The 23,937-nt window shown below is 47.0% G+C and overlaps 69 non-coding genes across 69 annotated transcripts; all 69 read right to left on the bottom strand.

Annotated features, from left to right (window-relative positions):
* Positions 1 to 153: 153 nt before the first annotated feature.
* Positions 154 to 272, bottom strand: LOC145150290 (5S ribosomal RNA). The gene has a single exon (XR_013731108.1). It is a non-coding gene; the product is annotated as a 5S ribosomal RNA (ribosomal RNA).
* Positions 273 to 502: 230 nt separating this feature from the next.
* LOC145148609 (5S ribosomal RNA) lies at positions 503 to 621 on the bottom strand. The gene has a single exon (XR_013729487.1). It is a non-coding gene; the product is annotated as a 5S ribosomal RNA (ribosomal RNA).
* A 228-nt stretch (positions 622 to 849) lies between these two features.
* On the bottom strand, positions 850 to 967 carry LOC145147086 (5S ribosomal RNA). The gene has a single exon (XR_013728001.1). It is a non-coding gene; the product is annotated as a 5S ribosomal RNA (ribosomal RNA).
* Positions 968 to 1,186: 219 nt separating this feature from the next.
* LOC145145435 (5S ribosomal RNA) lies at positions 1,187 to 1,305 on the bottom strand. Its single transcript, XR_013726408.1, has one exon. It is a non-coding gene; the product is annotated as a 5S ribosomal RNA (ribosomal RNA).
* A 231-nt stretch (positions 1,306 to 1,536) lies between these two features.
* LOC145145092 (5S ribosomal RNA) lies at positions 1,537 to 1,654 on the bottom strand. The gene has a single exon (XR_013726082.1). It is a non-coding gene; the product is annotated as a 5S ribosomal RNA (ribosomal RNA).
* A 229-nt stretch (positions 1,655 to 1,883) lies between these two features.
* On the bottom strand, positions 1,884 to 2,002 carry LOC145148341 (5S ribosomal RNA). The gene has a single exon (XR_013729229.1). It is a non-coding gene; the product is annotated as a 5S ribosomal RNA (ribosomal RNA).
* A 230-nt stretch (positions 2,003 to 2,232) lies between these two features.
* On the bottom strand, positions 2,233 to 2,351 carry LOC145145429 (5S ribosomal RNA). Its single transcript, XR_013726402.1, has one exon. It is a non-coding gene; the product is annotated as a 5S ribosomal RNA (ribosomal RNA).
* A 229-nt stretch (positions 2,352 to 2,580) lies between these two features.
* Positions 2,581 to 2,699, bottom strand: LOC145149363 (5S ribosomal RNA). Its single transcript, XR_013730220.1, has one exon. It is a non-coding gene; the product is annotated as a 5S ribosomal RNA (ribosomal RNA).
* A 217-nt stretch (positions 2,700 to 2,916) lies between these two features.
* LOC145153333 (5S ribosomal RNA) lies at positions 2,917 to 3,035 on the bottom strand. Its single transcript, XR_013733848.1, has one exon. It is a non-coding gene; the product is annotated as a 5S ribosomal RNA (ribosomal RNA).
* Positions 3,036 to 3,265: 230 nt separating this feature from the next.
* Positions 3,266 to 3,383, bottom strand: LOC145148354 (5S ribosomal RNA). The gene has a single exon (XR_013729242.1). It is a non-coding gene; the product is annotated as a 5S ribosomal RNA (ribosomal RNA).
* Positions 3,384 to 3,611: 228 nt separating this feature from the next.
* On the bottom strand, positions 3,612 to 3,730 carry LOC145148732 (5S ribosomal RNA). Its single transcript, XR_013729603.1, has one exon. It is a non-coding gene; the product is annotated as a 5S ribosomal RNA (ribosomal RNA).
* Positions 3,731 to 3,960: 230 nt separating this feature from the next.
* LOC145136477 (5S ribosomal RNA) lies at positions 3,961 to 4,079 on the bottom strand. The gene has a single exon (XR_013720484.1). It is a non-coding gene; the product is annotated as a 5S ribosomal RNA (ribosomal RNA).
* A 228-nt stretch (positions 4,080 to 4,307) lies between these two features.
* LOC145150317 (5S ribosomal RNA) lies at positions 4,308 to 4,426 on the bottom strand. Its single transcript, XR_013731137.1, has one exon. It is a non-coding gene; the product is annotated as a 5S ribosomal RNA (ribosomal RNA).
* Positions 4,427 to 4,655: 229 nt separating this feature from the next.
* LOC145149707 (5S ribosomal RNA) lies at positions 4,656 to 4,773 on the bottom strand. Its single transcript, XR_013730559.1, has one exon. It is a non-coding gene; the product is annotated as a 5S ribosomal RNA (ribosomal RNA).
* A 228-nt stretch (positions 4,774 to 5,001) lies between these two features.
* LOC145150289 (5S ribosomal RNA) lies at positions 5,002 to 5,120 on the bottom strand. The gene has a single exon (XR_013731107.1). It is a non-coding gene; the product is annotated as a 5S ribosomal RNA (ribosomal RNA).
* A 229-nt stretch (positions 5,121 to 5,349) lies between these two features.
* LOC145148608 (5S ribosomal RNA) lies at positions 5,350 to 5,468 on the bottom strand. The gene has a single exon (XR_013729486.1). It is a non-coding gene; the product is annotated as a 5S ribosomal RNA (ribosomal RNA).
* A 227-nt stretch (positions 5,469 to 5,695) lies between these two features.
* On the bottom strand, positions 5,696 to 5,813 carry LOC145150578 (5S ribosomal RNA). The gene has a single exon (XR_013731393.1). It is a non-coding gene; the product is annotated as a 5S ribosomal RNA (ribosomal RNA).
* A 220-nt stretch (positions 5,814 to 6,033) lies between these two features.
* Positions 6,034 to 6,152, bottom strand: LOC145145434 (5S ribosomal RNA). The gene has a single exon (XR_013726407.1). It is a non-coding gene; the product is annotated as a 5S ribosomal RNA (ribosomal RNA).
* Positions 6,153 to 6,382: 230 nt separating this feature from the next.
* Positions 6,383 to 6,500, bottom strand: LOC145145982 (5S ribosomal RNA). The gene has a single exon (XR_013726931.1). It is a non-coding gene; the product is annotated as a 5S ribosomal RNA (ribosomal RNA).
* Positions 6,501 to 6,728: 228 nt separating this feature from the next.
* LOC145148340 (5S ribosomal RNA) lies at positions 6,729 to 6,847 on the bottom strand. Its single transcript, XR_013729228.1, has one exon. It is a non-coding gene; the product is annotated as a 5S ribosomal RNA (ribosomal RNA).
* A 231-nt stretch (positions 6,848 to 7,078) lies between these two features.
* LOC145145428 (5S ribosomal RNA) lies at positions 7,079 to 7,197 on the bottom strand. Its single transcript, XR_013726401.1, has one exon. It is a non-coding gene; the product is annotated as a 5S ribosomal RNA (ribosomal RNA).
* A 229-nt stretch (positions 7,198 to 7,426) lies between these two features.
* On the bottom strand, positions 7,427 to 7,545 carry LOC145148015 (5S ribosomal RNA). Its single transcript, XR_013728914.1, has one exon. It is a non-coding gene; the product is annotated as a 5S ribosomal RNA (ribosomal RNA).
* A 232-nt stretch (positions 7,546 to 7,777) lies between these two features.
* LOC145148519 (5S ribosomal RNA) lies at positions 7,778 to 7,896 on the bottom strand. Its single transcript, XR_013729400.1, has one exon. It is a non-coding gene; the product is annotated as a 5S ribosomal RNA (ribosomal RNA).
* Positions 7,897 to 8,125: 229 nt separating this feature from the next.
* LOC145148607 (5S ribosomal RNA) lies at positions 8,126 to 8,244 on the bottom strand. The gene has a single exon (XR_013729485.1). It is a non-coding gene; the product is annotated as a 5S ribosomal RNA (ribosomal RNA).
* A 227-nt stretch (positions 8,245 to 8,471) lies between these two features.
* Positions 8,472 to 8,589, bottom strand: LOC145150832 (5S ribosomal RNA). The gene has a single exon (XR_013731644.1). It is a non-coding gene; the product is annotated as a 5S ribosomal RNA (ribosomal RNA).
* A 220-nt stretch (positions 8,590 to 8,809) lies between these two features.
* On the bottom strand, positions 8,810 to 8,928 carry LOC145145433 (5S ribosomal RNA). Its single transcript, XR_013726406.1, has one exon. It is a non-coding gene; the product is annotated as a 5S ribosomal RNA (ribosomal RNA).
* Positions 8,929 to 9,157: 229 nt separating this feature from the next.
* LOC145145090 (5S ribosomal RNA) lies at positions 9,158 to 9,275 on the bottom strand. The gene has a single exon (XR_013726080.1). It is a non-coding gene; the product is annotated as a 5S ribosomal RNA (ribosomal RNA).
* A 229-nt stretch (positions 9,276 to 9,504) lies between these two features.
* On the bottom strand, positions 9,505 to 9,623 carry LOC145151183 (5S ribosomal RNA). The gene has a single exon (XR_013731951.1). It is a non-coding gene; the product is annotated as a 5S ribosomal RNA (ribosomal RNA).
* Positions 9,624 to 9,852: 229 nt separating this feature from the next.
* On the bottom strand, positions 9,853 to 9,971 carry LOC145143982 (5S ribosomal RNA). The gene has a single exon (XR_013725006.1). It is a non-coding gene; the product is annotated as a 5S ribosomal RNA (ribosomal RNA).
* A 228-nt stretch (positions 9,972 to 10,199) lies between these two features.
* On the bottom strand, positions 10,200 to 10,318 carry LOC145148339 (5S ribosomal RNA). Its single transcript, XR_013729227.1, has one exon. It is a non-coding gene; the product is annotated as a 5S ribosomal RNA (ribosomal RNA).
* A 230-nt stretch (positions 10,319 to 10,548) lies between these two features.
* On the bottom strand, positions 10,549 to 10,667 carry LOC145147763 (5S ribosomal RNA). The gene has a single exon (XR_013728655.1). It is a non-coding gene; the product is annotated as a 5S ribosomal RNA (ribosomal RNA).
* A 229-nt stretch (positions 10,668 to 10,896) lies between these two features.
* LOC145146870 (5S ribosomal RNA) lies at positions 10,897 to 11,015 on the bottom strand. Its single transcript, XR_013727794.1, has one exon. It is a non-coding gene; the product is annotated as a 5S ribosomal RNA (ribosomal RNA).
* Positions 11,016 to 11,246: 231 nt separating this feature from the next.
* LOC145148518 (5S ribosomal RNA) lies at positions 11,247 to 11,365 on the bottom strand. The gene has a single exon (XR_013729399.1). It is a non-coding gene; the product is annotated as a 5S ribosomal RNA (ribosomal RNA).
* Positions 11,366 to 11,593: 228 nt separating this feature from the next.
* Positions 11,594 to 11,712, bottom strand: LOC145148217 (5S ribosomal RNA). The gene has a single exon (XR_013729112.1). It is a non-coding gene; the product is annotated as a 5S ribosomal RNA (ribosomal RNA).
* Positions 11,713 to 11,928: 216 nt separating this feature from the next.
* LOC145141858 (5S ribosomal RNA) lies at positions 11,929 to 12,047 on the bottom strand. The gene has a single exon (XR_013722990.1). It is a non-coding gene; the product is annotated as a 5S ribosomal RNA (ribosomal RNA).
* A 233-nt stretch (positions 12,048 to 12,280) lies between these two features.
* LOC145148388 (5S ribosomal RNA) lies at positions 12,281 to 12,398 on the bottom strand. The gene has a single exon (XR_013729275.1). It is a non-coding gene; the product is annotated as a 5S ribosomal RNA (ribosomal RNA).
* Positions 12,399 to 12,627: 229 nt separating this feature from the next.
* Positions 12,628 to 12,746, bottom strand: LOC145146904 (5S ribosomal RNA). Its single transcript, XR_013727827.1, has one exon. It is a non-coding gene; the product is annotated as a 5S ribosomal RNA (ribosomal RNA).
* A 230-nt stretch (positions 12,747 to 12,976) lies between these two features.
* LOC145148551 (5S ribosomal RNA) lies at positions 12,977 to 13,095 on the bottom strand. Its single transcript, XR_013729431.1, has one exon. It is a non-coding gene; the product is annotated as a 5S ribosomal RNA (ribosomal RNA).
* A 229-nt stretch (positions 13,096 to 13,324) lies between these two features.
* LOC145142395 (5S ribosomal RNA) lies at positions 13,325 to 13,443 on the bottom strand. Its single transcript, XR_013723455.1, has one exon. It is a non-coding gene; the product is annotated as a 5S ribosomal RNA (ribosomal RNA).
* Positions 13,444 to 13,669: 226 nt separating this feature from the next.
* Positions 13,670 to 13,787, bottom strand: LOC145148444 (5S ribosomal RNA). The gene has a single exon (XR_013729328.1). It is a non-coding gene; the product is annotated as a 5S ribosomal RNA (ribosomal RNA).
* A 230-nt stretch (positions 13,788 to 14,017) lies between these two features.
* On the bottom strand, positions 14,018 to 14,136 carry LOC145150122 (5S ribosomal RNA). The gene has a single exon (XR_013730948.1). It is a non-coding gene; the product is annotated as a 5S ribosomal RNA (ribosomal RNA).
* A 219-nt stretch (positions 14,137 to 14,355) lies between these two features.
* On the bottom strand, positions 14,356 to 14,474 carry LOC145141847 (5S ribosomal RNA). Its single transcript, XR_013722989.1, has one exon. It is a non-coding gene; the product is annotated as a 5S ribosomal RNA (ribosomal RNA).
* A 230-nt stretch (positions 14,475 to 14,704) lies between these two features.
* LOC145145088 (5S ribosomal RNA) lies at positions 14,705 to 14,822 on the bottom strand. The gene has a single exon (XR_013726078.1). It is a non-coding gene; the product is annotated as a 5S ribosomal RNA (ribosomal RNA).
* Positions 14,823 to 15,050: 228 nt separating this feature from the next.
* LOC145146902 (5S ribosomal RNA) lies at positions 15,051 to 15,169 on the bottom strand. The gene has a single exon (XR_013727825.1). It is a non-coding gene; the product is annotated as a 5S ribosomal RNA (ribosomal RNA).
* A 230-nt stretch (positions 15,170 to 15,399) lies between these two features.
* LOC145150454 (5S ribosomal RNA) lies at positions 15,400 to 15,518 on the bottom strand. The gene has a single exon (XR_013731279.1). It is a non-coding gene; the product is annotated as a 5S ribosomal RNA (ribosomal RNA).
* Positions 15,519 to 15,748: 230 nt separating this feature from the next.
* On the bottom strand, positions 15,749 to 15,867 carry LOC145147873 (5S ribosomal RNA). The gene has a single exon (XR_013728767.1). It is a non-coding gene; the product is annotated as a 5S ribosomal RNA (ribosomal RNA).
* Positions 15,868 to 16,095: 228 nt separating this feature from the next.
* On the bottom strand, positions 16,096 to 16,213 carry LOC145146475 (5S ribosomal RNA). The gene has a single exon (XR_013727419.1). It is a non-coding gene; the product is annotated as a 5S ribosomal RNA (ribosomal RNA).
* A 229-nt stretch (positions 16,214 to 16,442) lies between these two features.
* LOC145150120 (5S ribosomal RNA) lies at positions 16,443 to 16,561 on the bottom strand. The gene has a single exon (XR_013730947.1). It is a non-coding gene; the product is annotated as a 5S ribosomal RNA (ribosomal RNA).
* A 219-nt stretch (positions 16,562 to 16,780) lies between these two features.
* LOC145141835 (5S ribosomal RNA) lies at positions 16,781 to 16,899 on the bottom strand. Its single transcript, XR_013722988.1, has one exon. It is a non-coding gene; the product is annotated as a 5S ribosomal RNA (ribosomal RNA).
* Positions 16,900 to 17,127: 228 nt separating this feature from the next.
* On the bottom strand, positions 17,128 to 17,245 carry LOC145148756 (5S ribosomal RNA). Its single transcript, XR_013729626.1, has one exon. It is a non-coding gene; the product is annotated as a 5S ribosomal RNA (ribosomal RNA).
* A 227-nt stretch (positions 17,246 to 17,472) lies between these two features.
* Positions 17,473 to 17,591, bottom strand: LOC145149835 (5S ribosomal RNA). Its single transcript, XR_013730677.1, has one exon. It is a non-coding gene; the product is annotated as a 5S ribosomal RNA (ribosomal RNA).
* A 229-nt stretch (positions 17,592 to 17,820) lies between these two features.
* On the bottom strand, positions 17,821 to 17,939 carry LOC145149158 (5S ribosomal RNA). The gene has a single exon (XR_013730014.1). It is a non-coding gene; the product is annotated as a 5S ribosomal RNA (ribosomal RNA).
* A 227-nt stretch (positions 17,940 to 18,166) lies between these two features.
* On the bottom strand, positions 18,167 to 18,284 carry LOC145149293 (5S ribosomal RNA). Its single transcript, XR_013730143.1, has one exon. It is a non-coding gene; the product is annotated as a 5S ribosomal RNA (ribosomal RNA).
* Positions 18,285 to 18,514: 230 nt separating this feature from the next.
* LOC145150719 (5S ribosomal RNA) lies at positions 18,515 to 18,633 on the bottom strand. The gene has a single exon (XR_013731526.1). It is a non-coding gene; the product is annotated as a 5S ribosomal RNA (ribosomal RNA).
* Positions 18,634 to 18,851: 218 nt separating this feature from the next.
* Positions 18,852 to 18,970, bottom strand: LOC145141813 (5S ribosomal RNA). Its single transcript, XR_013722986.1, has one exon. It is a non-coding gene; the product is annotated as a 5S ribosomal RNA (ribosomal RNA).
* A 230-nt stretch (positions 18,971 to 19,200) lies between these two features.
* On the bottom strand, positions 19,201 to 19,319 carry LOC145146901 (5S ribosomal RNA). Its single transcript, XR_013727824.1, has one exon. It is a non-coding gene; the product is annotated as a 5S ribosomal RNA (ribosomal RNA).
* A 229-nt stretch (positions 19,320 to 19,548) lies between these two features.
* On the bottom strand, positions 19,549 to 19,667 carry LOC145150175 (5S ribosomal RNA). Its single transcript, XR_013731000.1, has one exon. It is a non-coding gene; the product is annotated as a 5S ribosomal RNA (ribosomal RNA).
* A 231-nt stretch (positions 19,668 to 19,898) lies between these two features.
* LOC145146891 (5S ribosomal RNA) lies at positions 19,899 to 20,017 on the bottom strand. The gene has a single exon (XR_013727815.1). It is a non-coding gene; the product is annotated as a 5S ribosomal RNA (ribosomal RNA).
* Positions 20,018 to 20,244: 227 nt separating this feature from the next.
* LOC145149211 (5S ribosomal RNA) lies at positions 20,245 to 20,362 on the bottom strand. Its single transcript, XR_013730064.1, has one exon. It is a non-coding gene; the product is annotated as a 5S ribosomal RNA (ribosomal RNA).
* Positions 20,363 to 20,592: 230 nt separating this feature from the next.
* LOC145150296 (5S ribosomal RNA) lies at positions 20,593 to 20,711 on the bottom strand. The gene has a single exon (XR_013731115.1). It is a non-coding gene; the product is annotated as a 5S ribosomal RNA (ribosomal RNA).
* Positions 20,712 to 20,930: 219 nt separating this feature from the next.
* On the bottom strand, positions 20,931 to 21,049 carry LOC145148587 (5S ribosomal RNA). Its single transcript, XR_013729465.1, has one exon. It is a non-coding gene; the product is annotated as a 5S ribosomal RNA (ribosomal RNA).
* Positions 21,050 to 21,279: 230 nt separating this feature from the next.
* On the bottom strand, positions 21,280 to 21,397 carry LOC145145087 (5S ribosomal RNA). The gene has a single exon (XR_013726077.1). It is a non-coding gene; the product is annotated as a 5S ribosomal RNA (ribosomal RNA).
* A 229-nt stretch (positions 21,398 to 21,626) lies between these two features.
* LOC145146899 (5S ribosomal RNA) lies at positions 21,627 to 21,745 on the bottom strand. The gene has a single exon (XR_013727823.1). It is a non-coding gene; the product is annotated as a 5S ribosomal RNA (ribosomal RNA).
* A 229-nt stretch (positions 21,746 to 21,974) lies between these two features.
* Positions 21,975 to 22,093, bottom strand: LOC145146890 (5S ribosomal RNA). Its single transcript, XR_013727814.1, has one exon. It is a non-coding gene; the product is annotated as a 5S ribosomal RNA (ribosomal RNA).
* A 227-nt stretch (positions 22,094 to 22,320) lies between these two features.
* LOC145149304 (5S ribosomal RNA) lies at positions 22,321 to 22,438 on the bottom strand. The gene has a single exon (XR_013730153.1). It is a non-coding gene; the product is annotated as a 5S ribosomal RNA (ribosomal RNA).
* A 230-nt stretch (positions 22,439 to 22,668) lies between these two features.
* LOC145150118 (5S ribosomal RNA) lies at positions 22,669 to 22,787 on the bottom strand. The gene has a single exon (XR_013730945.1). It is a non-coding gene; the product is annotated as a 5S ribosomal RNA (ribosomal RNA).
* A 219-nt stretch (positions 22,788 to 23,006) lies between these two features.
* Positions 23,007 to 23,125, bottom strand: LOC145148274 (5S ribosomal RNA). The gene has a single exon (XR_013729166.1). It is a non-coding gene; the product is annotated as a 5S ribosomal RNA (ribosomal RNA).
* Positions 23,126 to 23,355: 230 nt separating this feature from the next.
* Positions 23,356 to 23,473, bottom strand: LOC145147258 (5S ribosomal RNA). Its single transcript, XR_013728166.1, has one exon. It is a non-coding gene; the product is annotated as a 5S ribosomal RNA (ribosomal RNA).
* A 228-nt stretch (positions 23,474 to 23,701) lies between these two features.
* Positions 23,702 to 23,820, bottom strand: LOC145147173 (5S ribosomal RNA). The gene has a single exon (XR_013728085.1). It is a non-coding gene; the product is annotated as a 5S ribosomal RNA (ribosomal RNA).
* Positions 23,821 to 23,937: the final 117 nt, after the last annotated feature.

The raw sequence follows: 23,937 nt of genomic DNA, 5'->3' as shown, positions 1-23,937 counted from the left end.
GACCCACGTGACCGATCAGCTCCGTTCCAAAAATACGAAAACCATGAACCATGAAGCGGAGGCCACGCGAGCATAGAAATAGCAAGAAAGAAAAAAAAAACAAAAAAAACCACACGTAAAATCTAAAAAAACGCAAACGGGCAACGAAAAAGGGGGGTGCAACACGAGGACTTCCCGGTGGGTCACCCATCCTAGTACTGCTCTCGCCCAAGCACGCATCACAGCGGAGTTCTGATGGGATCCGGTGCATTAGTGCTGGTATGATCGCACCCGAAATACTATCCATGCTTATTGCTTTTATGTCTTAAAAGACGCAGAACCTCCTTTGTTTTCGTACGCGAGGCGTGGAACCCACGTGACCGATCGGCTCCGTTCCAAAAATACGAAAAGCATCAACCATGAAGCGGAGGCCACCCGAGCATAGAAATAGCAAGAAAGAAAAAAAAAACAAAAAAAAACCGCACGTAAAATCTAAAAAAACGTAAATGGGCAACGAAAAAGGGGGGTGCAACACGAGGACTTCCCAGGGGGTCACCCATCCTAGTACTACTCTCGCCCAAGCACGCTTAACTGCGGAGTTTTGATGTGATCTGGTGCATTAGTGCTGGTATGATCGCACCCAAAATACTAATCATGCTTATTGCTTTTATATCTTAAAAGACGCAGAACCTCCTTTGTTTTCGTACGCGAGGCGTGGGACCCACGTGACCGATCGGCTCCGTTCCAAAAATACGAAAAGCATCAACCATGAAGCGGAGGCCACCCGAGCATAGAAATAGCAAGAAAGAAAAAAAAAATAAAAAAACCGCACGTAAAATCTAAAAAAACGCAAACGGGCAACGAAAAAAGGGGGTGCAACACGAGGACTTCCCTGGGGTCACCCATCCTAGTACTACTCTCGCCCAAGCACACTTAACTGCGGAGTTCTGATGGGATCCGGTGCATTAGTGCTGGTATGATCGCACCCGATATAACTATCCATGCTTATTGCTTTTATGTCTTAAAAGACGCAGAACCTCCTTTGTTTTCGTACGCGAGGCGTGGGACCCACGTGACCAATCAGCTCCGTTCCAAAAATACGAAAAGCATCAACCATGAAGCGGAGGCCACCCGAGCATAGAAATAGCAAGAAAGAAAAAAAAACCGCACATAAAATCTAAAAAAACGCAAACGGGCAACGAAAAAAGGGGTGCAACACGAGGACTTCCCAATGGGTCACCCATCCTAGTACTACTCTCGCCCTAGCACGCTTAACTGTGGAGTTCTGATGGGATCCGGTGCATTAGTGCTGGTATGATCGCACCCGATATAACTATCCATGCTTATTGCTTTTATGTCTTAAAAGACGTAGAACCTCCTTTGTTTTCGTACGCGAGGCGTGGGACCCACGTGACCGATCGGCTCCGTTCCAAAAATACGAAAACTATCACCCATGAAGCGGAGGCCACCCGAGCATAGAAATAGCAAGAAAGAAAAAAAAACAAAAAAAAAACCGCACGTAAAATCTAAAAAAACGCAAACGGGCAACGAAAAAGGGGGGTGCAACACGAGGACTTCCCGGGGGTCACCCATCCTAGTACTACTCTCGCCCAAGCACGCTTAACTGCGGAGTTCTGATGGGATCCGGTGCATTAGTGCTGGTATGATCGCACCCGATATAACTATCCATGCTTTTTGCTTTTATATCTTAAAAGACGCAGAACCTCCTTTGTTTTCGTACGCGAGGCGTGGGACCCACGTGACCGATCAGCTCCGTTCCAAAAATACGAAAACCATGAACCATGAATCGGAGGCCACGCGAGCAAAGAAATAGCAAGAAAGAAAAAAAAAACAAAAAAACCACACGTAAAATCTTAAAAAACGCAAACGGGCAATGAAAAAGGGGGGTGCAACACGAGGACTTCCCAGGGGGTCACCCATCCTAGTACTACTCTCGCCCAAGCACGCATCACAGCGGAGTTCTGATGGGATCCGGTGCATTAGTGCTGGTATGATCGCACCCGAAATACTATCCATGCTTATTGTTTTTATGTCTTAAAAGACGCAGAACCTCCTTTGTTTTCGTACGCGAGGCGTGGGACCCACGTGACCGATCGGCTCCGTTCCAAAAATACGAAAACCATGAACCATGAAACAGAGGCCACCCGAGCATAGAAATACCAAGAAAGAAAAAAAAAACAAAAAAAAACCGCACGTAAAATCTAAAAAAACGCAAACGGGCAACGAAAAAGGGGGGTGCAACACGAGGACTTCCCAAGGGGTCACCCATCCTAGTACTACTCTCGCCCAAGCACGCTTCACCGCGGAGTTCTGATGGGATCCGGTGCATTAGTGCTGGTATGATCGCACCCGAAATACTATGCATGCTTATTGTTTTTATGTCTTAAAAGACGCAGAACCTCCTTTGTTTTCGTACGCGAGGCGTGGGACCCACGTGACCGATCAGCTCCGTTCCAAAAATACGAAAACCATGAACCATGAAGCGGAGGCCACGCGAGCATAGAAATAGCAAGAAAGAAAAAAAAAACAAAAAAAACCACACGTAAAATCTAAAAAAACGCAAACGGGCAACGAAAAAGGGGGGTGCAACACGACAACTTCCCAGGGGGTCACCCATCCTAGTACTACTCTCGCCCAAGCACGCTTCACAGCGGAGTTCTGATGGGATCCGATGCATTAGTGCTGGTATGATCGCACCCGAAATACTATCCATGCTTATTGCTTTTATGTCTTAAAAGACGCAGAACCTCCTTTGTTTTCGTACGCGAGGCGTGGGACCCACGTGACCAATCGGCTCCGTTCCAAAAATACGAAAAGTATCAACCATGAAGCGGAGGCCACCCGAGCATAGAAATACCAAGAAAGAAAAAAAACCGCACGTAAAATCTAAAAAAACGCAAACGGGCAACGAAAAAAGGGGTGCAACACGAGGACTTCCCAAGGGGTCACCCATCCTAGTACTACTCTCGCCCAAGCACGCTTAACTGCGGAGTTCTGATGGGATCCGGTGCATTAGTGCTGGTATGATCGCACCCGATATAACTATCCATGCTTATTGCTTTTATGTCTTAAAAGACGCAGAACCTCCTTTGTTTTCTTACGCGAGGCGTGGGACCCACGTGTCCGATCGGCTCCGTTCCAAAAATACGAAAACTATCACCCATGAAGCGGAGGCCACCCGAGCATAGAAATAGCAAGAAAGAAAAAAAACAAAAAAAAAACCGCACGTAAAATCTAAAAAAACGCAAACGGGCAACGATAAAGGGGGGTGCAACACGAGGACTTCCCGGGGGTCACCCATCCTAGTACTACTCTCGCCTAAGCACGCTTAACTGCGGAGTTCTGATGGGATCCGGTGCATTAGTGCTGGTATGATCGCACCCGATATAACTATCCATGCTTATTGCTTTTATGTCTTAAAAGACGCAGAACCTCCTTTGTTTTCGTACGCGAGGCGTGGGACCCACGTGACCGATCAGCTCCGTTCCAAAAATACGAAAACCATGAACCATGAATTGGAGGCCACGCGAGCATAGAAATAGCAAGAAAGAAAAAAAAACAAAAAAACCACACGTAAAATCTTAAAAAACGCAAACGGGCAAAGAAAAAGGGGGGTGCAACACGAGGACTTCCCAGGGGTTCACCCATCCTAGTACTACTCTCGCCCAAGCACGCTTCACAGCGGAGTTCTGATGGGATCCGGTGCATTAGTGCTGGTATGATCGCACCCGAAATACTATCCATGCTTATTGCTTTTATGTCTTAAAAGACGCAGAACCTCCTTTGTTTTCGTACGCGAGGCGTGGGACCCACATGACCGATCGGCTCCGTTCCAAAAATACGAAAACCATGAACCATGAAACGGAGGCCACCCGAGCATAGAAATAGCAAGAAAGAAAAAAAAACAAAAAAAAACCGCACGTAAAATCTAAAAAAACGCAAACGGGCAACGAAAAAGGGGGGGTGCAACACGAGGACTTCCCAGGGGGTCACCCATCCTAGTACTACTCTCGCCCAAGCACGCTTAACTGCGGAGTTCTGATGGGATCCGGTGCATTAGTGCTGGTATGATCGCACCCGAAATACTATTCATGCTTATTGCTTTTATGTCTTAAAAGACGCAGAACCTCCTTTGTTTTCGTACACGAGGCGTGGAACCCACGTGACCGATCGGCTCTGTTCCAAAAATACGATAACCATCAACCATGAAGCGGAGGCCACCCGAGCATAGAAATAGCAAGAAAGAAAAAAAACAAAAAAAAACCGCACGTAAAATTTAAAAAAATGCAAACGGGCAACGAAAAAGGGGGGTGCAACATGAGGACTTCCCAAGGGGTCACACATCCTAGTACTACTCTCGCCCAAGCACGCTTAACTGCGGAGTTCTGATGGGATCCAGTGAATTAGTGCTGGTATGATCGCACCCGAAATACTATCCATGCTTATTGCTTTTATGTCTTAAAAGACGCAGAACCTCCTTTGTTTTCATACGCGAGGCGTGGGACCCACGTGACCGATCGGCTTCGTTCCAAAAATACGAAAACCATCAACCATGAAGCGGAGGCCACCCGAGCATAGAAATAGCAAGAAAGAAAAAAAACAAAAAAAAACCGCACGTAAAATCTAAAAAAACGCAAACGGGCAACGAAAAAGGGGGGGTGCAACACGAGGACTTTCCGGGGGTCACCCATCCTAGTACTACTCTCGCCCAAGCACACTTAACTGCGGAGTTCTGATGGGATCCGGTGCAATAGTGCTGGTATAATCGCACCCGATATAACTATCCATGCTTATTGCTTTTATGTCTTAAAAGACGCAGAATCTCCTTTTTTTCGTACGCGAGGCGTGGGACCCACGTGACCGATCAGCTCCGTTCCAAAAATACGAAAACCATGAACCATGAAGCGGAGGCCACGCGAGCATAGAAATAGCAAGAAAGAAAAAAAAACAAAAAAAACCACACGTAAAATCTAAAAAAACGCAAACGGGCAACGAAAAAGGGGGGTGCAACACGAGGACTTCCCGGTGGGTCACCCATCCTAGTACTGCTCTCGCCCAAGCACGCATCACAGCGGAGTTCTGATGGGATCCGGTGCATTAGTGCTGGTATGATCGCACCCGAAATACTATCCATGCTTATTGCTTTTATGTATTAAAAGACGCAAAACCTCCTTTGTTTTCGTACGCGAGGCGTGGAACCCACGTGACCGATCGGCTCCGTTCCAAAAATACGAAAAGCATCAACCATGAAGTGGAGGCCACCCGAGCATAGAAATAGCAAGAAAGAAAAAAAAACAAAAAAAAACCGCACGTAAAATCTAAAAAAACGTAAATGGGCAACGAAAAAGGGGGGTGCAACACGAGGACTTCCCAGGGGGTCACCCATCCTAGTACTACTCTCGCCCAAGCACGCTTAACTGCGGAGTTTTGATGTGATCTGGTGCATTAGTGCTGGTATGATCGCACCCGAAATACTATTCATGCTTATTGCTTTTATATCTTAAAAGACGCAGAACCTCCTTTATTTTCGTACGCGAGGCGTGGGACCCACGTGACCGATCGGCTCCGTTCCAAAAATACGAAAAGCATCAACCATGAAGCGGAGGCCACCCGAGCATAGAAATAGCAAGAAAGAAAAAAAAATAAAAAAACCGCACGTAAAATCTAAAAAAACGCAAACGGGCAACGAAAAAAGGGGGTGCAACACGAGGACTTCCCTGCGGTCACCCATCCTAGTACTACTCTCGCCCAAGCACACTTAACTGCGGAGTTGTGATGGGATCCGGTGCATTAGTGCTGGTATGATCGCACCCGATATAACTATCCATGCTTATTGCTTTTATGTCTTAAAAGACGCAGAACCTCCTTTGTTTTCGTACGCGAGGCGTGGGACCCACGTGACCAATCAGCTCCGTTCCAAAAATACGAAAAGCATCAACCATGAAGCGGAGGCCACCCGAGCATAGAAATAGCAAGAAAGAAAAAAAAAACCGCACATAAAATCTAAAAAAACGCAAACGGGCAACGAAAAAAGGGGTGCAACACGAGGACTTCCCAATGGGTCACCCATCCTAGTACTACTCTCGCCCTAGCACGCTTAACTGTGGAGTTCTGATGGGATCCGGTGCATTAGTGCTGGTATGATCGCACCCGATATAACTATCCATGCTTATTGCTTTTATGTCTTAAAAGACGTAGAACCTCCTTTGTTTTCGTACGCGAGGCGTGGGACCCACGTGACCGATCGGCTCCGTTCCAAAAATACGAAAACTATCACCCATGAAGCAGAGGCCACCCGAGCATAGAAATAGCAAGAAAGAAAAAAAAACAAAAAAAAACCGCACGTAAAATCTAAAAAAACGCAAACGGGCAACGAAAAAGGGGGGTGCAACACGAGGACTTCCCGGGGGTCACCCATCCTAGTACTACTCTCGCCCAAGCACGCTTAACTGCGGAGTTCTGATGGGATCCGGTGCATTAGTGCAGGTATGATCGCACCCGATATAACTATCCATGCTTATTGCTTTTATGTCTTAAAAGACGCAGAACCTCCTTTGTTTTCGTACGCGAGGCGTGGGACCCACGTGACCGATCAGCTCCGTTCCAAAAATACGAAAACCATGAACCATGAATCGGAGGCCACGCGAGCATAGAAATAGCAAGAAAGAAAAAAAAACAAAAAAACCACACGTAAAATCTTAAAAAACGCAAACGGGCAATGAAAAAGGGGGGTGCAACACGAGGACTTCCCAGGGGGTCACCCATCCTAGTACTACTCTCGCCCAAGCACGCATCACAGCGGAGTTCTGATGGGATCCGGTGCATTAGTGCTGGTATGATCGCACCCGAAATACTATCCATGCTTATTGTTTTTATGTCTTAAAAGACGCAGAACCTCCTTTGTTTTCGTACGCGAGGCGTGGGACCCACGTGACCGATCGGCTCCGTTCCAAAAATACGAAAACCATGAACCATGAAACAGAGGCCACCCGAGCATAGAAATACCAAGAAAGAAAAAAAAAACAAAAAAAAAACCGCACGTAAAATCTAAAAAAACGCAAACGGGCAACGAAAAAGGGGGGTGCAACACGAGGACTTCCCAAGGGGTCACCCATCCTAGTACTACTCTCGCCCAAGCACGCTTCACCGCGGAGTTCTGATGGGATCCGGTGCATTAGTGCTGGTATGATCGCACCCGAAATACTATGCATCCTTATTGTTTTTATGTCTTAAAAGACGCAGAACCTCCTTTGTTTTCGTACGCGAGGAGTGGGACCCACGTGACCGATCGGCTCCGTTCCAAAAATACGAAAACCATGAACCATGAAGCGGAGGCCACGCGAGCATAGAAATAGCAAGAAAGAAAAAAAAACAAAAAAAAACCGCACGTAAAATGTAAAAAAACGCAAACGGGCAACGTAAAAGGGGGGTGCAACACGAGGACTTCCCAGGGGGTCACCCATCCTAGTACTACTCTCGCCCATGCACGCTTCACAGCAGAGTTCTGATGGGATCCGGTGCATTAGTGCTGGTATGATCGCACCCGAAATACTATCCATGGTTATTGCTTTTTTGTCTTAAAAGACGCAGAACCTCCTTTGTTTTCGTACGCGAGGCGTGGGACCCACGTGACCGATCGGCTCCGTTCCAAAAATACGAAAACCATGAACCATGAAACGGAGGCCACCCGAGCATAGAAATAGCAAGAAAGAAAAAAAAAAAGAAAAAAAAAACCGCACGTAAAATCTAAAAAAACGCAAACGGGCAACGAAAAAGGGGGGTGCAACACGAGGACTTCCCAGGGGGTCACCCATCCTAGTACTACTCTCGCCCAAGCACGCTTCACAGCGGAGTTCTGATGGGATCCGGTGCATTAGTGATGGTATGATCGCACCCGAAATACTATCCATGCTTATTGCTTTTATGTCTTAAAAGACGCAGAACCTCCTTTGTTTTCGTACGCGAGGCGTGGAACCCACGTGACCGATCGGCTCCGTTCCAAAAATACGAAAAGCATCAACCATGAAGCGGAGGCCACCCGAGCATAGAAATAGCAAGAAAGAAAAAAAAACAAAAAAAAACCGCACGTAAAATCTAAAAAAACGTAAATGGGCAACGAAAAAGGGGGGTGCAACACGAGGACTTCCCAGGGGGTCACCCATCCTAGTACTACTCTCGCCCAAGCACGCTTAACTGCGGAGTTTTGATGTGATCTGGTGCATTAGTGCTGGTATGATCGCACCCGAAATACTATTCATGCTTATTGCTTTTATATCTTAAAAGACGCAGAACCTCCTTTGTTTTCGTACGCGAGGCGTGGGACCCACGTGACCGATCGGCTCCGTTCCAAAAATACGAAAAGCATCAACCATGAAGCGGAGGCCACCCGAGCATAGAAATAGCAAGAAAGAAAAAAAAATAAAAAAACCGCACGTAAAATCTAAAAAAACGCAAACGGGCAACGAAAAAAGGGGGTGCAACACGAGGACTTCCCTGGGGTCACCCATCCTAGTACTACTCTCGCCCAAGCACACTTAACTGCGGAGTTGTGATGGGATCTGGTGCATTAGTGCTGGTATGATCGCACCCGATATAACTATCCATGCTTATTGCTTTTATGTCTTAAAAGACGCAGAACCTCCTTTGTTTTCGTACGCGAGGCGTGGGACCCACGTGACCAATCAGCTCCGTTCCAAAAATACGAAAAGCATCAACCATGAAGCGGAGGCCACCCGAGCATAGAAATAGCAAGAAAGAAAAAAAAAACCGCACATAAAATCTAAAAAAACGCAAACGGGCAACGAAAAAAGGGGTGCAACACGAGGACTTCCCAATGGGTCACCCATCCTAGTACTACTCTCGCCCTAGCACGCTTAACTGTGGAGTTCTGATGGGATCCGGTGCATTAGTGCTGGTATGATCGCACCCGATATAACTATCCATGCTTATTGCTTTTATGTCTTAAAAGACGCAGAACCTCCTTTGTTTTCGTACGCGAGGCGTGGGACCCACGTGACCGATCGGCTCCGTTCCAAAAATACGAAAACTATCACCCATGAAGCGGAGGCCACCCGAGCATAGAAATAGAAGAAAAGAAAAAAAAACAAAAAAAAACCGCACGTAAAATCTAAAAAAACGAAACGGGCAACGAAAAAGGGGGGTGCAACACGAGGACTTCCCGGGGGTCACCCATCCTAGTACTACTCTCGCCCAAGCACGCTTAACTGCGGAGTTCTGATGGGATCCGGTGCATTAGTGCTGGTATGATCGCACCCGATATAACTATCCATGCTTATTGCTTTTATGTCTTAAAAGACGCAGAACCTCCTTTGTTTTCGTACGCGAGGCGTGGGACCCACGTGACCGATCAGCTCCGTTCCAAAAATACGAAAACCATGAACCATGAATCGGAGGCCACGCGAGCATAGAAATAGCAAGAAAGAAAAAAAAAACAAAAAAACCACACGTAAAATCTTAAAAAACGCAAACGGGCAATGAAAAAGGGGGGTGCAACACGAGGACTTCCCAGAGGGTCACCCATCCTAGTACTACTCTCGCCTAAGCACGCATCACAGCGGCGTTCTGATGGGATCCGGTGCATTAGTGCTGGTATGATCGCATCCGAAATACTATCCATGCTTATTGTTTTTATGTCTTAAAAGACGCAGAACCTCATTTGTTTTCGTACGCGAGGCGTGGGACCCACGTGACCGATCGGCTCCGTTCCAAAAATACGAAAACCATGAACCATGAAACAGAGGCCACCCGAGCATAGAAATAGCAAGAAAGAAAAAAAAACAAAAAAAAACCGCACGTAAAATCTAAAAAAACGCAAACGGGCAACGAAAAAGTGGGGTGCAACACAACAACTTCCCAGGAGGTCACCCATCCTAGTACTACTCTCGCCCAAGCACGCTTAACTGCGGAGTTCTGATGGGATCCGGTGCATTAGTGCTGGTATGATCGCACCCGATATAACTATCCATGCTTATTGCTTTTATGTCTTAAAAGACGCAGAACCTCCTTTGTTTTCGTACGCGAGGCGTGGGACCCACGTGACCGATCAGCTCCGTTCCAAAAATACGAAAAGCATCAACCATGAAGCGGAGGCCACGCGAGCATAGAAATAGCAAGAAAGAAAAAAAAACAAAAAAACCACACGTAAAATCTTAAAAAACGCAAACGGGCAATGAAAAAGGGGGGTGCAACACGAGGACTTCCCAGGGGGTCACCCATCCTAGTACTACTCTCGCCCAAGCACGCATCACAGCGGAGTTCTGATGGGATCCGGTGCATTAGTGCTGGTATGATCGCACCCGAAATACTATCCATGCTTATTGTTTTTATGTCTTAAAAGACGCAGAACCTCCTTTGTTTTCGTACGCGAGGCGTGGGACCCACGTGACCGATCGGCTCCGTTCCAAAAATACGAAAACCATGAACCATGAAACAGAGGCCACCCGAGCAAAGAAATACCAAGAAAGAAAAAAAAACAAAAAATAAACCGCACGTAAAATCTAAAAAAACGCAAACGGGCAACGAAAAAGGGGGGTGCAACACGAGGACTTCCCAGGGGGTCACCCATCCTAGTACTACTCTCGCCCAAGTACGCTTCACCGCGGAGTTCTGATGGGATCCGGTGCATTAGTGCTGGTATGATCGCACCCGAAATACTATGCATGCTTATTGTTTTTATGTCTTAAAAGACGCAGAACCTCCTTTGTTTTCGTACGCGAGGAGTGGGACCCACGTGACCGATCAGCTCCGTTCCAAAAATACGAAAACCATGAACCATGAAGCGGAGGCCACGCGAGCATAGAAATAGCAAGAAAGAAAAAAAAACAAAAAAAAACCGCACGTAAAATCTAAAAAAACGCAAACGGGCAACGAAAAACGGGGGTGCAACACGAGGACTTCCCAGGGGGTCACCCATCCTAGTACTACTCTCGCCCAAGCACGCTTCACAGCAGAGTTCTGATGGGATCCGGTGCATTAGTGCTGGTATGATCGCACCCGAAATACTATCCATGGTTATTGCTTTTTTGTCTTAAAAGATGCAGAACCTCCTTTGTTTTCGTACGCGAGGCGTGGGACCCACATGACCGATCGGCTCCGTTCCAAAAATACGAAAACCATGAACCATGAAACGGAGGCCACCCGAGCATAGAAATAGCAAGAAAGAAAAAAAAACAAAAAAAAAAACTGCACGTAAAATCTAAAAAAACGCAAACGGGCAACGAAAAAGGGGGGTGCAACACGAGGACTTCCCAGGGGGTCACCCATCCTAGTACTACTCTCGCCCAAGCACGCTTCACAGCGGAGTTCTGATGGGATCCGGTGCATTAGTGATGGTATGATCGCACCCGAAATACTATCCATGCTTATTGCTTTTATGTCTTAAAAGACGCAGAACCTTCTTTGTTTTCGTACGCGAGGCGTGGGACCCACGTGACCGATCAGCTCCGTTCCAAAAATACGAAAACCATGAACCATGAAGCGGAGGCCACGCGAGCATAGAAATAGCAAGAAAGAAAAAAAAACAAAAAAAACCACACGTAAAATCTAAAAAAACGCAAACGGGCAACGAAAAAGTGGGGTGCAACACGACAACTTCCCAGGGGGTCACCCATCCTAGTACTACTCACGCCCAAGCACGCTTCACAGCGGAGTTCTGATGGGATCCGGTGCATTAGTGCTGGTATGATCGCACCCGAAATACTATCCATGCTTATTGCTTGTATGTCTTAAAAGACGCAGAACCTGCTTTGTTTTCGTACGCGAGGCGTGGGACCCACGTGACCAATCAGCTCCATTCCAAAAATACGAAAAGCATCAACCATGAAGCGGAGGCCACCCGAGCATAGAAATAGCAAGAAAGAAAAAACAAATCGCACGTAAAATCTAAAAAAACGCAAACGGGCAACGAAAGGGGTGCAACACGAGGACTTCCCAAGGGGTCACCTATCCTAGTACTACTCTCGCCCAAGCACGCTTAACTGCGGAGTTCTGATGGGATCCGGTGCATTAGTGCTGGTATGATCGCACCCGATATAACTATCCATGCTTATTGCTTTTATATCTTAAAAGACGCAGAACCTCCTTTGTTTTCGTACGCGAGGCTTGGGACCCACGTGACCGATCGGCTCCGTTCCAAAAATACGAAAACTATCACCCATGAAGCGGAGGCCACGCGAGCATAGAAATAGCAAGAAAGAAAAAAATCAAAAAAAAAAAAACCGCACGTAAAATCTAAAAAAACGCAAACGGGCAACGAAAAAGGGGGGTGCAACACGAGGACTTCCCGGGGGTCACCCATCCTAGAACTACTCTCGCCCAAGCACGCTTAACTGCGGAGTTCTGATGGGATCCGGTGCATTAGTGCTGGTATGATCGCACCCGATATAACTATCCATGCTTATTGCTTTTATGTCTTAAAAGACGCAGAACCTCCTTTGTTTTCGTACGCGAGGCGTGGGACCCACGTGACCGATCAGCTCCGTTCCAAAAATACGAAAACCATGAACCATGAATCGGAGGCCACGCGAGCATAGAAATAGCAAGAAAGAAAAAAAAAACAAAAAAAACTACACGTAAAATCTTAAAAAACGCAAACGGGCAACGAAAAAGGGGGTGCAACACGAGGACTTCCCAGGGGGTCACCCATCCTAGTACTACTCTCGCCCAAACACGCTTCACAGCGGAGTTCTGATGGGATCCGGTGCATTAGTGCTGGTATGATCGCACCCGAAATACTATCCATGCTTATTGCTTTTATGTCTTAAAATACGCAGAACCTCCTTTGTTTTCGTACGCGAGGCGTGGGACCCACGTGACCGATCGGCTCCGTTCCAAAAATACGAAAACCATGAACCATGAAACGGAGGCCACCCGAGCATAGAAATACCAAGAAATAAAAAAAAACAAAAAAAAAAAGCGCACGTAAAATCTAAAAAAACGCAAACGGGCAACGAAAAAGGAAGTGCAACACGAGGACTTCCCAGGGGGTCACCCATCCTAGTACTACTCTCGCCCAAGCACGCTTCACAGCAGAGTTCTGATGGGATCCGGTGCATTAGTGCTGGTATGATCGCACCCGAAATACTATCCATGGTTATTGCTTTTATGTCTTAAAAGACGCAGAACCTCCTTTGTTTTCGTACGCGAGGCGTGGGACCCACGTGACCGATCGGCTCCGTTCCAAAAATACGAAAACCATGAACCATGAAACGGATGCCACCCGAGCATAGAATTAGCAAGAAAGAAAAAAAAACAAAAAAAAAACTGCACGTAAAATCTAAAAAAACGCAAACGGGCAACGAAAAAGGGGGTGCAACACGAGAACTTCCCAGGGGGTCACCCATCCTAGTACTACTCTCGCCCAAGCACGCTTCACAGCGGAGTTCTGATGGGATCCGGTGCATTAGTGCTGGTATGATCGCACCCGAAATACTATCCATGCTTATTGCTTTTATGTCTTAAGAGACGCAGAACCTCCTTTGTTTTCGTACGCGAGGCGTGGGACCCACGTGACCGATCGGCTCCGTTCCAAAAATACGAAAACCATCAACCATGAAGCGTAGGCCACCCGAGCATAGAAACAGCACGAAAGAAAAAAAACAAAAAAAACCGCACGTAAAATCTAAAAAAACGCAAACGGGCAACGAAAAAAGGGGTGCAACACGAGGACTTCCCGGGGGTCAACCATCCTAGTACTACTCTCGCCCAAGCACACTTAACTGCGGAGTTCTGATGGGATCCGGTGCATTAGTGCTGGTATGATCGCACCCGATATAACTATCCATGCTTATTGCTTTTATGTCTTAAAAGACGCAGAACCTCCTTTGTTTTCGTACGCGAGGCGTGGGACCCACGTGACCGATCAGCCCCGTTCCAAAAATACGAAAACCATGAACCATGAAGCGGAGGCCACGCGAGCATAGAAATAGCAAGAAAGAAAAAAAAAACAAAAAAAACCACATGTAAAATCTAAAAAAATGCAAACGGGCAACGAAAAAGGGGGGTGCAACACGACAACTTCCCAGGGGGTCACCCATCCTAGTACTACTCACGCCCAAGCACGCTTCACAGCGGAGTTCTGATGGGATCCGGTGCATTAGTGCTGCTATGATCGCACCCGAAATACTATCCATGCTTATTGCTTTTATGTCTTAAAAGACGCAGAACCTCCTTTGTTTTCGTACGCGAGGCGTGGGACCCACGTGACCAATCGGCTCCGTTCCAAAAATACGAAAAGCATCAACCATGAAGCGGAGGCCACCCGAGCATAGAAATAGCAAGAAAGAAAAAAAAAACCGCACGTAAAATCTAAAAAAACGCAAACGGGCAACGAAAAAAGGGGTGCAACACGAGGACTTCCCAAGGGGTCACCTATCCTAGTACTACTCTCGCCCAAGCACGCTTAACTGCGGAGTTCTGATGGGATCCGGTGCATTAGTGCTGGTATGATCGCACCCGATATAACTATCCATGCTTATTGCTTTTATGTCTTAAAAGACGTAGAACCTCCTTTGTTTTCGTACGCAAGGCTTGGGACCCACGTGACCGATCGGCTCCGTTCCAAAAATACGAAAACTATCACCCATGAAGCGGAGGCCACGCGAGCATAGAAATTGCAAGAAAGAAAAAAATCAAAAAAAAAACCGCACGAAAAATCTAAAAAAACGCAAACGGGCAACGAAAAAGGGGGGTGCAACACGAGGACTTCCCGGGGGTCACCCATCCTAGTACTACTCTCGCCCAAGCACGCTTAACTGCGGAGTTCTGATGGGATCCGGTGCATTAGTGCTGGTATGATCGCACCCGATATAACTATCCATGCTTATTGCTTTTATGTCTTAAAAGACGCAGAACCTCCTTTGTTTTCGTACGCGAGGCGTGGGACCCACGTGACCGATCAGCTCCGTTCCAAAAATACGAAAACCATGAACCATGAATCGGAGGCCACGCGAGCATAGAAATAGCAAGAAAGAAAAAAAAACAAAAAAAACTACACGTAAAATCTTAAAAAACGCAAACGGGCAACGAAAAAGGGGGTGCAACACGAGGACTTCCCAGGGGGTCACCCATCCTAGTACTACTCTCGCCCAAACACGCTTCACAGCGGAGTTCTGATGGGATCCGGTGCATTAGTGCTGGTATGATCGCACCCGAAATACTATCCATGCTTATTGCTTTTATGTCTTAAAATACGCAGAACCTCCTTTGTTTTCGTACGCGAGGCGTGGGACCCACGTGACCGATCGGCTCCGTTTCCAAAAATACGAAAACCATGAACCATGAAACGGAGGCCACCCGAGCATAGAAATACCAAGAAAGAAAAAAAAACAAAAAAAAAAGCGCACGTAAAATCTAAAAAAACGCAAACGGGCAACGAAAAAGTAAGTGCAACACGAGGACTTCCCAGGGGGTCACCCATCCTAGTACTACTCTCGCCCAAGCACGCTTCACAGCAGAGTTCTGATGGGATCCGGTGCATTAGTGTTGGTATGATCGCACCCGAAATACTATCCATGGTTATTGCTTTTATGTCTTAAAAGACGCAGAACCTCCTTTGTTTTCGTACGCGAGGCGTGGGACCCACGTGACCGATCGGCTCCGTTCCAAAAATACGAAAACCATGAACCATGAAACGGATGCCACCCGAGCATAGAAATAGCAAGAAAGAAAAAAAAACAAAAAAAAAACTGCACGTAAAATCTAAAAAAACGCAAACGGGCAACGAAAAAGGGGGGTGCAACACGACAACTTCCCAGGGGGTCACCCATCCTAGTACTACTCTCGCCCAAGCACGCTTCACAGCGGAGTTCTGATGGGATCCGGTGCATTAGTGCTGGTATGATCGCACCCGAAATACTATCCATGCTTATTGCTTTTATGTCTTAAAAGACGCAGAACCTCCTTTGTTTTCGTACGCGAGGCGTGGGACCCACGTGACCGATCGGCTCCGTTCCAAAAATACGAAAATCATCAACCATGAAGCGTAGGCCACCCGAGCATAGAAACAGCAAGAAAGAAAAAAAAACAAAAAAAACCGCACGTAAAATCTAAAAAAACGCAAACGGGCAACGAAAAAAGGGGGTGCAACACGAGGACTTCCCGGGGGTCACCCATCCTAGTACTACTCTCGCCCAAGCACACTTAACTGCGGAGTTCTGATGGGATCCGGTGCATTAGTGCTGGTATGATCGCACCCGATATAACTATCCATGCTTATTGCTTTTATGTCTTAAAAGACGCAGAACCTCCTTTGTTTTCGTACGCGAGGCGTGGGACCCACGTGACCGATCAGCTCCGTTCCAAAAATACGAAAACCATGAACCATGAAGCGGAGGCCACGCGAGCATAGAAATAGCAAGAAAGAAAAAAAAACAAAAAAAACCACACGTAAAATCTAAAAAAATGCAAACGGGCAACGAAAAAGGGGGGTGCAACACGACAACTTCCCAGGGGGTCACCCATCCTAGTACTACTCACGCCCAAGCACGCTTCACAGCGGAGTTCTGATGGGATCCGGTGCATTAGTGCTGCTATGATCGCACCCGAAATACTATCCATGCTTATTGCTTTTATGTCTTAAAAGACGCAGCACCTCCTTTGTTTTCGTACGCGAGGCGTGGGACCCACGTGACCAATCGGCTCCGTTCCAAAAATACAAAAAGCATCAACCATGAAGCGGAGGCCACCCGAGCATAGAAATAGCAAGAAAGAAAAAAAAACCGCACGTAAAATCTAAAAAAAACGCAAACGGACAACGAAAAAAGGGGTGCAACACGAGGACTTCCCAAGGGGTCACCTATCCTAGTACTACTCTCGCCCAAGCACGCTTAACTGCGGAGTTCTGATGGGATCCGGTGCATTAGTGCTGGTATGATCGCACCCGATATAACTATCCATGCTTATTGCTTTTATGTCTTAAAAGACGCAGAACCTCCTTTGTTTTCGTACGCGAGGCTTGGGACCCACGTGACCGATCGGCTCTGTTCCAAAAATACGAAAACTATCACCCATGAAGCGGAGGCCACGCGAGCATAGAAATTGCAAAAAGAAAAAAATCAAAAAAAAACCGCACGAAAAATCTAAAAAAACGCAAACGGGCAACGAAAAAGGGGGGTGCAACACGAGGACTTCCCGGGGGTCACCCATCCTAGTACTACTCTCGCCCAAGCACGCTTAACTGCGGAGTTCTGATGGGATTCGGTGCATTAGTGCTGGTATGATCGCACCCGATATAACTATCCATGCTTATTGCTTTTATGTCTTAAAAGACGCAGAACTTCCTTTGTTTTCGTACGCGAGGCGTGGGACCCACGTGACCGATCAGCTCCGTTCCAAAAATACGAAAACCATGAACCATGAATCGGAGGCCACGCGAGCATAGAAATAGCAAGAAAGAAAAAAAACAAAAAAAACCACACGTAAAATCTTAAAAAACGCAAACGGGCAACGAAAAAGGGGGTGCAACACGAGGACATCCCAGGGGGTCACCCATCCTAGTACTACTCTTGCCCAAGCACGCTTCACAGCGGAGTTCTGATGGGATCCGGTGCATTAGTGCTGGTATGATCGCACCCGAAATACTATCCGTGCTTATTGCTTTTATGTCTTAAAAGACGCAGAACCTCCTTTGTTTTCGTACGCGAGGCGTGGGACCCACGTGACCGATCGGCTCTGTTCCAAAAATACGAAAACCATGAACCATGAAACGGAGGCCACCCGAGCATAGAAATACCAAGAAAGAAAAAAAAACAAAAAAAAAAGCGCACATAAAATCTAAAAAAACGCAAACGGGCAACGAAAAAGGAGGTGCAACACGAGGACTTCCCAGGGGGTCACCCATCCTAGTACTACTCTCGCCCAAGCACGCTTCACAGCAGAGTTCTGATGGGATCCAGTGCATTAGTGCTGGTATGATCGCACCCGAAATACTATCCATGGTTATTGCTTTTATGTCTTAAAAGACGCAGAACCTCCTTTGTTTTCGTACGCGAGGCGTGGGACCCACGTGACCGATCGGCTCCGTTCCAAAAATACGAAAACCATCAACCATGAAGCGTAGGCCACCCGAGCATAGAAACAGCACGAAAGAAAAAAAACAAAAAAAACCGCACGTAAAATCTAAAAAAACGCAAACGGGCAACGAAAAAAGGGGGTGCAACACGAGGACTTCCCGGGGGTCACCCATCCTAGTACTACTCTCGCCCAAGCACACTAAACTGCGGAGTTCTGATGGGATCCGGTGCATTAGTGCTGGTATGATCGCACCCGATATAACTATCCATGCTTATTGCTTTTATGTCTTAAAAGACGCAGAACCTCCTTTGTTTTCGTACGCGAGGCGTGGGACCCACGTGACCGATCAGCTCCGTTCCAAAAATACGAAAACCATGAACCATGAATCGGAGGCCACGCGAGCATAGAAATAGCAAGAAAGAAAAAAAAAACAAAAAAAACCACACGTAAAATCTAAAAAAATGCAAACGGGCAACGAAAAAGGGGGGTGCAACACGACAACTTCCCAGGGGGTCACCCATCCTAGTACTACTCATGCCCAAGCACGCTTCACAGCGGAGTTCTGATGGGATCCGGTGCATTAGTGCTGCTATGATCGCACCCGAAATACTATCCATGCTTATTGCTTTTATGTCTTAAAAGACGCAGAACCTCCTTTGTTTTCGTACGCGAGGCGTGGGACCCACGTGACCAATCGGCTCCGTTCCAAAAATACGAAAAGCATCAACCATGAAGCGGAGGCCACCCGAGCATAGAAATAGCAAGAAAGAAAAAAAAACCGTACGTAAAATCTAAAAAAACGCAAACGGGCAACGAAAAAAGGGGTGCAACACGAGGACTTCCCAAGGGGTCACCTATCCTAGTACTACTCTCGCCCAAGCACGCTTAACTGCGGAGTTCTGATGGGATCCGGTGCATTAGTGCTGGTATGATCGCACCCGATATAACTATCCATGCTTATTGCTTTTATGTCTTAAAAGACGCAGAACCTCCTTTGTTTTCGTACGCGAGGCTTGGGACCCACGTGACCGATCGGCTCCGTTCCAAAAATACGAAAACCATGAACCATGAATCGGAGGCCACGCGAGCATAAAAATAGCAAGAAAGAAAAAAAAAACAAAAAAAAACTACACGTAAAATCTTAAAAAACGCAAACGGGCAACGAAAAAGGGGGTGCAACACGAGGACTTCCCAGGGGGTCACCCATCCTAGTACTACTCTCGCCCAAACACGCTTCACAGCGGAGTTCTGATGGGATCCGGTGCATTAGTGCTGGTATGATCGCACCCGAAATACTATCCATGCTTATTGCTTTTATGTCTTAAAATACGCAGAACCTCCTTTGTTTTCGTACGCGAGGCGTGGGACCCACGTGACCGATCGGCTCCGTTCCAAAAATACGAAAACCATGAACCATGAAACGGAGGCCACCCGAGCATAGAAATACCAAGAAAGAAAAAAAAACAAAAAAAAAAGCGCACGTAAAATCTAAAAAAACGCAAACGGGCAACGAAAAAGGAAGTGCAACACGAGGACTTCCCAGGGGGTCACCCATCCTAGTACTACTCTCGCCCAAGCACGCTTCACAGCAGAGTTCTGATGGGATCCGGTGCATTAGTGTTGGTATGATCGCACCCGAAATACTATCCATGGTTATTGCTTTTATGTCTTAAAAGACGCAGAACCTCCTTTGTTTTCGTACGCGAGGCGTGGGACCCACGTGACCGATCGGCTCCGTTCCAAAAATACGAAAACCATGAACCATGAAACGGATGCCACCCGAGCATAGAAATAGCAAGAAAGAAAAAAAAAACAAAAAAAAAATTGCACGTAAAATCTAAAAAAACGCAAACGGGCAACGAAAAAGGGGGGTGCAACACGAGGACTTCCCAGGGGGTCACCCATCCTAGTACTACTCTCGCCCAAGCACGCTTCACAGCGGAGTTCTGATGGGATCCGGTGCATTAGTGCTGGTATGATCGCACCTGAAATACTATCCATGCTTATTGCTTTTATGTCTTAAAAGACGCAGAACCTCCTTTGTTTTCGTACGCGAGGCGTGGGACCCACGTGACCGATCGGCTCCGTTCCAAAAATACGAAAACCATCAACCATGAAGCGTAGGCCACCCGAGCATAGAAACAGCAAGAAAGAAAAAAAACAAAAAAAACCGCACGTAAAATCTAAAAAAACGCAAACGGGCAACGAAAAAAGGGGGTGCAACACGAGGACTTCCCGGGGGTCACCAATCCTAGTACTACTCTCGCCCAAGCACACTTAACTGCGGAGTTCTGATGGGATCCGGTGCATTAGTGCTGGTATGATCGCACCCGATATAACTATCCATGCTTATTGCTTTTATGTCTTAAAAGACGCAGAACCTCATTTGTTTTCGTACGCGAGGCGTGGGACCCACGTGACCGATCAGCTCCGTTCCAAAAATACGAAAACCATGAACCATGAAGCGGAGGCCACGCGAGCATAGAAATAGCAAGAAAGAAAAAAAAAACAAAAAAAACCACACGTAAAATCTAAAAAAATGCAAACGGGCAACGAAAAAGGGGGGTGCAACACGACAACTTCCCAAGGGGTCACCCATCCTAGTACTACTCACGCCCAAGCACGCTTCACAGCGGAGTTCTGATGGGATCCGGTGCATTAGTGCTGCTATGATCGCACCCGAAATACTATCCATGCTTATTGCTTTTATGTCTTAAAAGACGCAAAACCTCCTTTGTTTTCGTACGTGAGGCGTGGGACCCACGTGACCAATCGGCTCCGTTCCAAAAATACGAAAAGCATCAACCATGAAGCGGAGGCCACCCGAGCATAGAAATAGCAAGAAAGAAAAAAAAACCGCACGTAAAATCTAAAAAAAACGCAAATGGGCAACGGAAAAAGGGGTACAACACGAGGACTTCCCAAGGGGTCACCTGTCCTAGTACTACTCTCGCCCAAGCACGCTTAACTGCGGAGTTCTGATGGGATCCGGTGCATTAGTGCTGGTATGATCGCACCCGATATAACTATCCATGCTTATTGCTTTTATGTCTTAAAAGACGCAGAACCTCCTTTGTTTTCGTACGCGAGGCTTGGGACCCACGTGACCGATCGGCTCCGTTCCAAAAATACGAAAACTATCACCCATGAAGCGGAGGCCACGCGAGCATAGAAATAGCAAGAAAGAAAAAAATCAAAAAAAAAACCGCACGAAAAATCTAAAAAAACGCAAACGGGCAACGAAAAAGGGGGGTGCAACACGAGGACTTCCCGGGGGTCACCCATCCTAGTACTACTCTCGCCCAAGCACGCTTAACTGCGGAGTTCTGATGGGATCCGGTGCATTAGTGCTGGTATGATCGCACCCGATATAACTATCCATGCTTATTGCTTTTATGTCTTAAAAGACGCAGAACCTCCTTTGTTTTCGTACGCGAGGCGTGGGACCCACGTGACCGATCAGCTCCGTTCCAAAAATACGAAAACCATGAACCATGAATCGGAGGCCACGCGAGCATAGAAATAGCAAGAAAGAAAAAAAAAACAAAAAAAACTACACGTAAAATCTTAAAAAACGCAAACGGGCAACGAAAAAGGGGGTGCAACACGAGGACTTCCCAGGGGGTCACCCATCCTAGTACTACTCTCGCCCAAACACGCTTCACAGCGGAGTTCTGATGGGATCCGGTGCATTAGTGCTGGTATGATCGCACCCGAAATACTATCCATGCTTATTGCTTTTATGTCTTAAAATACGCAGAACCTCCTTTGTTTTCGTACGCGAGGCGTGGGACCCACGTGACCGATCGGCTCCGTTCCAAAAATACGAAAACCATGAACCATGAAACGGAGGCCACCCGAGCATAGAAATACCAAGAAAGAAAAAAAAACAAAAAAAAAGCGCACGTAAAATCTAAAAAAACGCAAACGGGCAACGAAAAAGGGGGGTGCAACACGAGGACTTCCCAGGGGGTCACCCATCCTAGTACTACTCTCGCCCAAGCACGCTTCACAGCGGAGTTCTGATGGGATCCGGTGCATTAGTGCTGGTATGATCGCACCTGAAATACTATCCATGCTTATTGCTTTTATGTCTTAAAAGACGCAGAACCTCCTTTGTTTTCGTACGCGAGGCGTGGGACCCACGTGACCGATCGGCTCCGTTCCAAAAATACGAAAACCATCGACCATGAAGCGTAGGCCACCCGAGCATAGAAACAGCAAGAAAGAAAAAAAACAAAAAAAACCGCACGTAAAATCTAAAAAAACGCAAACGGGCAACGAAAAAAGGGGGTGCAACACGAGGACTTCCCGGGGGTCACCCATCCTAGTACTACTCTCGCCCAAGCACACTTAACTGCGGAGTTCTGATGGGATCCGGTGCATTAGTGCTCGTATGATCGCACCCGATATAACTATCCATGCTTATTGCTTTTATGTCTTAAAAGACGCAGAACCTCCTTTGTTTTCGTACGCGAGGCGTGGGACCCACGTGACCGATCAGCTCCGTTCCAAAAATACGAAAACCATGAACCATGAAGCGGAGGCCACGCGAGCATAGAAATAGCAAGAAAGAAAAAAAAAACAAAAAAAACCACACGTAAAATCTAAAAAAATGCAAACGGGCAACGAAAAAGGGGGGTGCAACACGACAACTTCCCAGGGGGTCACCCATCCTAGTACTACTCACGCCCAAGCACGCTTCACAGCGGAGTTCTGATGGGATCCGGTGCATTAGTGCTGCTATGATCGCACCCGAAATACTATCCATGCTTATTGCTTTTATGTCTTAAAAGACGCAGAACCTCCTTTGTTTTCGTACGCGAGGCGTGGGACCCACGTGACCAATCGGCTCCGTTCCAAAAATACGAAAAGCATCAACCATGAAGCGGAGGCCACCCGAGCATAGAAATAGCAAGAAAGAAAAAAAAACCGCACGTAAAATCTAAAAAAAACGCAAACGGGCAACGAAAAAAGGGGTGCAACACGAGGACTTCCCAAGGGGTCACCTATCCTAGTACTACTCTCGCCCAAGCACGCTTAACTGCGGAGTTCTGATGGGATCCGCTGCATAAGTGCTGGTATGATCGCACCCGATATAACTATCCATGCTTATTGCTTTTATGTCTTAAAAGACGCAGAACCTCCTTTGTTTTCGTACGCGAGGCTTGGGACCCACGTGACCGATCGGCTCCGTTCCAAAAATACGAAAACTATCACCCATGAAGCGGAGGCCACGCGAGCATAGAAATAGCAAGAAAGAAAAAAATCAAAAAAAAAACCGCACGAAAAATCTAAAAAAACGCAAACGGGCAACGAAAAAGGGGGGTGCAACACGAGGACTTCCCGGGGGTGACCCATCCTAGTACTACTCTCGCCCAAGCACGCTTAACTGCGGAGTTCTGATGGGATCCGGTGCATTAGTGCTGGTATGATCGCACCCGATATAACTATCCATGCTTATTGCTTGTATGTCTTAAAAGACGCAGAACCTCCTTTGTTTTCGTACGCGAGGCGTGGGACCCACGTGACCGATCAGCTCCGTTCCAAAAATTCGAAAACCATGAACCATGAATCGGAGGCCACGCGAGCATAGAAATAGCAAGAAAGAAAAAAAAACAAAAAAAACTACACGTAAAATCTTAAAAAACGCAAACGGGCAACGAAAAAGGGGGTGCAACACGAGGACTTCCCAGGGGGTCACCCATCCTAGTACTACTCTCGCCCAAACACGCTTTACAGCGGAGTTCTGATGGGATCCGGTGCATTAGTGCTGGTATGATCGCACCCGAAATACTATCCATGCTTATTGCTTTTATGTCTTAAAATACGCAGAACCTCCTTTGTTTTCGTACGCGAGGCGTGGGACCCACGTGACCGATCGGCTCCGTTCCAAAAATACGAAAA

The sequence above is a fragment of the Lactuca virosa genome, chromosome 1 (genome assembly GCF_052849685.1).
Source record: "Lactuca virosa cultivar CGN04683 chromosome 1, Lactuca_virosa_CGN04683_v6, whole genome shotgun sequence".
In the NCBI taxonomy this organism is placed as follows: Eukaryota; Viridiplantae; Streptophyta; class Magnoliopsida; order Asterales; family Asteraceae; genus Lactuca; species Lactuca virosa.
This window is presented reverse-complemented; position numbering and strand designations above follow the sequence as displayed.